The 9,530-nt window shown below is 40.0% G+C and overlaps 1 protein-coding gene across 6 annotated transcripts in view; it reads right to left on the bottom strand.

Moving 5' to 3' along the window:
• The window catches only part of Dnm3 (dynamin 3), a 486,761-nt gene that overhangs the window by 33,752 nt on the left and 443,479 nt on the right, over nt 1-9,530 (bottom strand). The window lies entirely within an intron of this gene.

The raw sequence follows: 9,530 nt of genomic DNA on the forward strand, positions 1-9,530 counted from the left end.
TTTGATCTGCCAGGTTTTCAATCAGCTCCAGGCAGAGCACTGTGCTAACTGACTGGGTCTGTAAATGAGGAGTCTTTTTTTTTTTTGAGTTGATATATACATATGAAAGCTACATTTTTTTTAAGGCTACAAAATCATCAATAAAAATGTATAAGCATTTCTATATCAGAAGGGTCTCTTAAAAAATATAAATTAGTGGTCCTTTTCTGCTGGGAACATGTAGCCCTGTGCTTTGCCGCGGGCTATCAGAGTAAGGGGATCCCTGGGGCAGCTGGGTACAGAAGCAAGGCAGAAGGCTGGGACACTCAGGATCTTAGTGGTTCTCTTCTTCTTTTTCTTGTTTTAGTGGTCTTGGGTCACTAAAAGAATTACATCTGGTGTAATCGTTCTGTTCTTTTTGTTCTGTGACAAACGTATATTTTAGATGAAAAAGATCTAAGACATTTCTAGTTAACACCTTATTTAAAATGCAAAACTAGCACCACTACCACCATGACTACACACACCTGTCTGTTATCTGCATAAGCCCCTTTTCTGAAGCCCCCCTCTCCCTCCCACTCTTCCTCCGGTAGACCCCCTTCATATTTCAAACCTGCTTCACCCTTAGCTCTCCTGGATAAACTCCTGCTGCCCTGTAGCGCCCACCCCCCCCACTTCCTCTGTACTCATTCCTGCACTTGCTTGTGTTATCTACCATTTATTTTAAATCCTCCCCCTTAGGAGACTCTAGAACTGTATCTCTCCTTTCTTAGCACAGAGCTCAGTGTTAGCAGAAGAGGGGGAGAGAGCACAGAGAGGTGGTTCATGCTCCAGACAACTTTACTTAAGTCCACAAAACTGTCCTAATGCACAGAACCTACAATTTTGTGGAGAAAGAAATTTTTTTCTATGTAAAATAACATGAGCCTCCTCCACAATGCTGACAGTACAATCCAGTTTGTTTCTTTGGCCTAAAAAAAAAAAATTGTGGACTTTTGTACAATTAATTGTATTTAGCATTGGAGCGTGATGGCATTTCAGTATCAACCTGTTTCCTCTCGCAAGGCCTATTTTCAGCATTTGTTGTGTTTCAGACACCGCAATACGCAGTTTGTATAGGAAAGCCGCACCTCAGTGCTAACACATAGGCACTGGGGCTACTGTACCTTCTACAGGAGCATGACAGAGCTCCGAGTGCTGAAATTCATGCAACTGATGTAAAATGAGGATGATTTCCAAGACAATGAAATCACTATATTACACCAATTCAGTTTTATACACAAAGTAGTAAGTTTAAAATGAGTTTCTAGGAAAATTGATACTGATATTTTCAAGAATTAAATATTCTCTGAACCAAAAGAGGAAAGCTGAATGAACAAGACACATTGAATCTCTGGGGGACGGGGCAGAACTATATTATTTGATTTCATACTTCCCCATTCCACATTACACTTTAACATTTAGCCTTGCTTTACATTTGCTTATCAAAGTGCATTTGTACTTTCTGGAGCAATAATCAAAGTGTCAGAATGAACAACAGACATTGGTTGGGTAGAGAAAACACCTCCAGGACAGAGCCTAGGCTAGGACTTTTGGAAAAAGGACCCCAGGAACCAATGAAAGAAACCAAGAATTAACAAGTGGGATTGCATGACGTGAAGAAAGCTTCTGCGCATGATCAGTGGAATTGCAAGACGTGATTGATGAAAGTTTCTGCGCATGACAAGTGGGGTTGCAAGCTGTGAAAAAAGCTTCTGTTCAGAAAGGGCCGAGAGGAAAGCAACGGCCTACACAGCAGATAGAAAACGTTTGCCAGCTATGTACATCAGACAGGGGATTAATATCTAGCCTGAATACAGTGCTAAGAAAAATCAAATACTAAAATACCCTACTTCATCAAAGGAACGAGATATTTCTTTTCTTTCTTTTTTTTTTTTTTAAAGACTTATTTATTATTATACGTAAGTACACTGTTGCTGTCTTCAGACGCACCAGAAGAGGGCGTCAGATCTCATGTCGGGTGGTTGTGAGCCACCATTTGGTTGCTGGGATTTTGAACTCAGGACCTTCGGAAGAGCATTTGGTGCTCTTACCAGCTGAGCCATCTCGCCAGCCCGAGATATTTCTAAAACAACAAAGTACATGTATCTGGTACACATACGAAAAAAATTTCAACATCCTTAGCCACCGAAGATCAAGCCATCAAGTCAAAACAACACAGATAAAAGCACAATACCCAGTTAGAATGGCTGTTCTTAAAACAACAACAACAAAGCCCACAACGATAAATGCTGGTGAGGATGAGCAGAGGGCACTTGCACACTGCTGCTGGGAATAAAAATCAGCTCAGCTACTGTGGAAATCAGGATGGAAGTTCCTTAGACAATAAACTACCATACTCACCAGCTACCCCACTCCTGGGGATAGACCCTCAAGAAGGTACGTCACTTTAACAAAGAGATACCTACTCAACCATGTTTAATGCAACTCTCGCTATAGGCCAGCTATGAGATTTACCTTGGTGTCTCGCAACAAGGGATGGCATGAAGAAAATGTGATGGATTTTTAAAATTCTATTGTATAGAATCAAGTTATGCTCTTTGCAGGAAAATGGATGGGATTGTACACCCCATTAAACCAGACACCAACCGGCAAGCATTTTCTTTCACCAGAAACCTAAGTTACACACACACACACACACACACACACACACACACACACACACACACAGGAGAGGCTATTAAGAGGGAGACAAAGGTGGGGAATAGGAGAGGGGTCAAGGGAGTAAGCATGGCCCAAGTGCATGATATACTTGAAGAAGACATTATGAAATCCATTATTTTGCATGGTAAATAATAGGTCAATTAAAAAAAAAAAGTCAAATTGGAAACACAGAGTTAAAGACATTCCAGAGTGGCCAATCAGACAACTTGAAATTCTGCTTAGCTTTTGGAAATCTGGTAGACTTGTGGTGTTGCACAAACCATAACTACACTAGGCATGCAATGGACGCAATAGGGAGACCATGGAATCCAGAATGCAAATTCGACATCTTTGCTTTTCCACTGAAGCAGTACCTGGTTTTTCTAGTGTGTCTGAGGAAGCGGAAGGAGTCTTAGGTAGGAGTTTTATTTAAACTGAGTACATGAGGCTAGAAAATGCCGCTTTCTTCTGCCCCCAACCTCAGCCCAAAGCCTCTTGCCTCCTTCTGGTTGTATGCTGTGCATGAGTGCATGTTTTTTCCCCCTTTGTTTAAATTATAGGATTGCAATTGGATTCTTTGCAGTCAGAGCCCTGAAGTGACAGCTGTTTATCATTATCCTCATCAAGGCAATGTAAAATAAAAATAGTAATTTGTCTCTGATCTTTGGGGCAAAAAAGAGCGGTCTGCAGACATTTAACCTTTTATGTGCGGGTTCATTGATGCTGTTTACAAAATGCGAATAATATTGTAGAAACTCATTTTCTTTCCCTGAAAAACACAATCGATAGGCCATCTTGCTGCATGTATTTTTTTCTACATAGCCTCTGAGAAATCTAATTAAAGCAATAAAAGCAACCCTATAAATATGAAGTTTAAATAACTTTCTAATGAATTAGTCACACAGTATTTAAGAAATGGACTGTTTTTTTTTTTACAAAATTTTAAAGAGATGATTACATATTTTTTTATATCTTAAGGGCTGTGTGTGGACATCTTTCAGGAGTACAGCTTTTTCTTCCACTCTGTGAGTTCTAGGAATTAAATTTGGGTTGTCAGGCTTGGTGGTAAACACTTTTACCTTTTGAGCCATCTCAGTGCCCCCCCCCAGTTTTCCATATAGAAATTGTAAAATATATTATGTTAAGAGATAAGGGAGTGAAATATTAAATGATAGATAATTTTCATTAAATCTTGAAGACTCCATTATAGAACTCTGAGTGTGATGGAGCACCTATTTTTCGTGTCTTTTTTTATTTTTCTTAGAACAATTTCTAAATTGTTTGATAAGCCTGAGGACTATTGGAACCATTCAGAAAGTAATATTGAAAACAATATGTATATATTAAGCAGTAATATATACATAAAGATACCAACGTGTGGGGCTCGCTGTGCCTTTTTCTCAGCAGTGGAGAACACAGGATAATATCCTATAGATCTATACACACTTCATTCCAGATAAGCAAGTTGTTCTCTTTAAGACATTTAATATGATTATACAGTTGACTATTACTGTAAACAACAAGAAAAAAAATATATGATTGGACCTGTCATTAGTGAACCCAGTCATCATTAGGAAAACACTGTTACCATGGTAATGCACGTTCAGAATTTTCCAGCCCCACATTATTGGAAATGTTTTCACTGGAAACTTTTCCTGCTTCCAATCAATTGCCTTTAAGTTGTTAAGGCTCTAAAGTTATGCAACCACACCGTGCAAAAACCCACAGTCCAGAAAGCCTCGGAGGGTGGTCTAAGTGTCAGTCTGGCAATGTGACCTGTACCAGTGAATATTTAGTGTGTGGCATGGAATTGCGAAAGGTATAACGTATAAAAGCAGGGAACCACGTGTGAGCTCTAAGCAGGCAGGACATAAAGACAATTATGAGCCCGAGTCCAAGGGTTTGCTACAGGGCCTCAGGCACAGAGGACGGGGCTCAGGGTACCTCTATGGACGGGAACATTTGAAAATGATCTTAGGACTTGGGTGAGGTTTCAAACACCATGACTGCAGGGACAGGGCCATCGTCATCCCTCTAGTACTTTGTAGGAGCTCAATGAACACTGTGGCCTTTTCCTGAGGAGTTGGGCTTTTGTTTCAGGAGAATCCCACGATACAGACTGAAACAGCTGGGTGTTAGTGTGGTGGAAATGAAGGCAACCCTTTGCATTCCTGTGACTGAGCTCTTTGTGTTGTGCCCTTCTGTTGTATGTGGACGTGGACGAGATAAAGAACCTTGAAGATCCAGCACTGCATTTAGTTAGCCAAGCATCTTGACTACAACTGAAGGTGTCTCCAGATTTTAATTGTGGTTGTGGTCAAAACATCCAGCAGCAGGAGGAACTTGGGGCTGCAAGAAGCATTCCCCAACACAGGAGGGAAACCCCAGTCTAATGTGACTCAGGTTACCCAGGGAATCCTTGCTGACAGGCTGGGCTAGGCTCTGTGGGTTCAGCCTCTCTCCTTTCCATTCCTCTTAGACTTTTCAGTTACTTTACCTGAATATTAGTTTTTATTCCCCATGAAGTTTTTTAAAACACATTTCTAAGTGATATCATAATAAAAATGATACAACTGCTAATTAAATCATTTGAAATTTTCAATACATTTAATTGAAAATAATGTATCATTGAAAAATGATAACGAGACATTTTAAACTGAGAGGCAGCTTTGTGTCTTTTTCTTAACTCTCTTCAGGCCAAAGCTTGGTGACTGTATTTGTTTCTGTATCCTCCCAGCATACATCTCCATGTCTAACAGGCATGACAACTGAAGTGACTACTTGAGGCTGGACAAAGTAAAGGTAGAAGCTTTTAGCTTATGATGGCCTTTGTATTTAAAATCAATAAATTGATTTTATAAGTAAGAGGTGGAGATAAAGGGTCTTGGGACAATCTAAAAGTCTTATATGACTGACCCTGAAGTTCTTCTAGATATAATTCCCATGGATCCTTTACTCTAGCTCAGTGGTTCTCAACCTTTCTAATGCTCCAACCCTTTAATGCAATTGCTCATGTTGTGGTGCCCCCCAACCATAAAATTACTGTTATTTCATAACTGTAATTTTGCCACTGTTATGAGTTGTAATGTAAATATCTGATGTGCAGGATATCTGATATGTGACCCCTGTGAAAGGGTCATTTGACCTCAAAGGTGTCATGACCTGTAGGTTGAGAAGTGCTGGTCTAGCTGAAAGTCTCTATTGCCTTATGCAACAAATAAGCTCATGGATATGAAAATTTCATGTCAGGTATTTTTTTTGTTTAGCTTTAATTTATGTGTGCATATGCTAGAACTTTTGAAGCTAGAATTTCAAGTAGTTGCGAGCCACCTGAAGTAGGTACTGTGACCAAATTGCAGTCTTCTAGAAAAACAAGTGCTTTAACCACCAAGCCTCATCTCCAGACCCTCATGGTGAGTAGTTTAAGTTAGTAAGTATTTGTTTTGGGATGATCTCAGTCCTTATGAACTGACTTTGTTTGCCATAAATTAACATCTTGTCATACAAACAATAACCAAGACCAAGTGCTTTAAGAATTCGCCCTCAACATCTTTATCTAAAATGCTTAATTGTAGGAAAAATTTAAATTATGATGCATTATGCTTTTCAATGCATGTATGCGTGCACACACACACATTTGCTTTTTTTGAGACAAGATTATGGTATATAGCTCACAGTGCCCAAGTTGATCTTGAACTCCTGATTCTTCCACCTCCACCTCCCAAGTATGCCGCTCTGTGCAGCTAGCAGACATTCTTAAACCTCATTAAGGAATGGGTACCAGGGGCTATAATTTTGTACAGTGAAAAGCCAGTCTTGTTACAAAGTTTGAAAGGTGAGCAAATGAAGGAAAAATAATCTTAAGCTGTAGAAGAAAGTCTGATATCTGATAACTGATTCGTCTGTTAAAACATGCACATTAATCAATCATAAACTTAAGGAAGTAGGGACAATCAAGTGTGACTATTATGAAAGCAGCATGGGAGCTCACAATAAATGAGCTGTGTAGCACTGAAACTATGAAGTCAGGGCATAGTATTCACCGCTTTCCTTTTAAGGTAGACCATCTTTCAAAGTTCGATGTGAATGAATTACATCGTAAACAATGTTCTTTAAAGCAATGCATTGACAATACATAACGGCATGGAGTCACCTTCCCTTAAAGTGTAGAAAAGAATGTCAATGCCACACTCCTGAATGGAGCATCTGTGTCACATTCCTTCCTCCGAGGCACCGAGAGCATCATGGAAGATGGGCCTAAAGACTGCCGGAGCCAGAAGCTGGGAAAGACTTCTACAATGGTGTCTTTGAGCCATGATGGGCCATAACACCCATGAACTCACAACAGATGCTCATTATCTGCAGGAGTCCTGCACCAGATCTAGCCAGTAAACACCCTGACAAGGGAGAGCTTCAGAGGCTCTACCCCGAGCTGAGGAGCTATTGTGATTGATGGCTGCTAGGGGAGGGAGACTCAGGTTGCTACAGTGGCTTGGCTTCTCTTGGGTGGCCCTTGCTACCAAGGATGACGCCCTACACTTGTAGACATATGGCCAGTGCTAGTTAGATTCAATTATAATGGAAAAGACATTTACGGCCTATTTGAGATGCTGTCTCAGAAAAAAAGATAAGGATGCACATGGTGCTAAGTTATATATTTTTATTTGTTTACTTATTTTTACTTAAAGTTGAAGGGGTAGGATGTTGGGGGAGGTGTTCCAGAAGGAGCAGGGCATGGCATCAGGGATGGGTATGACTAGAGACCACTGTATACGTGTATGACATTTTCAAATGCTTTTAGAATCTCATCAAAAAATGGTGAAATTTTTTCAAAAAGTCATATAGCGGGTTCCATTACAAGCCTTGGCTACATGGTGAGACCCGTACCTTAATTTTTTTTTGAAGCATGAAGTAGTTGAAGACCATAAGAGAAAAGTATGTTAGTCTCCCTGTGTAGTCCTGGCAGTTTAGAAGCAGGAACAGATAGTTATTTCTAACAAATATTAATGAGTTTATAATTCTAAATAATTAGTTTTATGGCCAAGATCAAGACTTTTAAAAAAGTAACTGGGCAATGTTAAAGGTGCAAATGCAGGCTCAGATAACTCAGTGGATAAAGCCCTTGTCTATTATGAGCAAGGTACACCTAAACAAGGTGTGTGTTTGTGTGTGTGTGTGTATGGTATGTGCGTGGGTGTGCACGTTATCCCTGTAATCCTAGTACCTAGGAGATGGAAACATGAGCATAAGACATTCCAGGTCATCTCGGCTACACATGAGTTTAAGGCTGGCCTGGCCTTTTTGAGATGATGTATCAGAGAAAAGGATGCAGATGCTGCTAAGAAAATATATGTATATTTGCATATATTTACAATTGATCTAAGGTTTCCTCTTTCCTAAGCATAGCTTTAAGAATCCTAGATGTATCATTATTAATGAATACTATGATCTTCCTCCCTTCTAGCTTGTATAATGAGTTTATATAAATACATTCAAACTAAATAAAATGATTTATGAAGTAAAGAGAAATGAAAAATTAGGTTCATTTTTCTTAGAAATGTCACTTTTTTAAAATAAGAAATCAGTCATATTGCATGGTTATAACACACTGGTGTCCACATGAATCCAAAAGAGATATAGCATTCAGCTAACTTTGTTGTTGTTGTTTGTTTGTTTGTTGTTTTTGAGACAGGGTTTCTCTGTGTAGCCCTGGCTGTCCTGGAACTCATTCTGTAGACCAGGCTGGCCTCAAACTCAGAAATCCACCTGCCTCTGCCTCCCAAGTGCTGGGACTAAAGGTGTGCGCCACCACTGCCCTGCTTCCAGCTAACTTCTTTTGACTCCAAGGTACTTATGTCTTAGAATACTTATAAAACGGAAAACATTTGAAATGCTTCAGATACGTATTTAAAGTCTAGCTTTAGGAAAGCCCCCCACCAGAATCACCCGGGATGAACAACCTTGAGTATCCAAAGCACTTTCATTTGAGGAAAATTTAGAATAGAGTATGGAAAATAAAATCAGACAACCTATTGTAGTTTGTCCCTAGTAAATTTTGAGACATTAAAGAATTTTCTTTTTAAATTTTTTAAAGATTTATTTTATGAGTACACTGTAGCCGTACAGACGGCCGTGAGCCATCATGTGTGTGGCTGTTGTTGAACTCAGGACCTCTGCCGGCTCCACTCGCTGGCTCCACTCCCTGGCTCCACTCCCTCCGGCCCCACTCGCTCTGGCGTAATTTACTGCAGCTGTGTTCAGACGCACCAGAAGAGGGCATCTGATCTCATTATGGGTGGTTGTGAGCCACCATATGGTTGCTAGGATCCGAACTCAGGACCTTCGGAAGAGCAGTCAGTGCTCTTACCCGCCGAGCCATCTCGCCAGCCCCGACATTAAAGAATTTAACACTAAGAATTACTTAGCTTCTTTGGGCACTAATTTCTGTGCCTGTGGGAAGGAGTTACATTAGCATAAGGCATATTTTATCCAGAATAAGTGAGATATAACCAAATAATATATTGAAGGTACTTAACATAATACCAACATATAGTAAGTGTGTGTTCAAGAGATGTTACTCATTTTTTATCATTTGAGATGAGTGAGGTCAATTCTCTGTGTGCAAACACAGTTTACAAAGTCATAAACACGAAGATCCCAAAGGATCTACCCGTATATCTATAGATTGGAGATGGTCCTAACCATATCTTAAAGCTCCAGGGTTATGGCAACTAGAAGTTGAAATCTCCAATACCACTTGTATTCACCAGGTAGGAATTACAGGAGTTGCAGAGAGCAGGGACTGAAGGAAGGGCAAGCCAGTCTAAATATAGCTATCTCCTAAGAGG

Source organism: Mastomys coucha, unplaced genomic scaffold (assembly GCF_008632895.1).
Source record: "Mastomys coucha isolate ucsf_1 unplaced genomic scaffold, UCSF_Mcou_1 pScaffold1, whole genome shotgun sequence".
Classification (NCBI taxonomy): domain Eukaryota; kingdom Metazoa; phylum Chordata; class Mammalia; order Rodentia; family Muridae; genus Mastomys; species Mastomys coucha.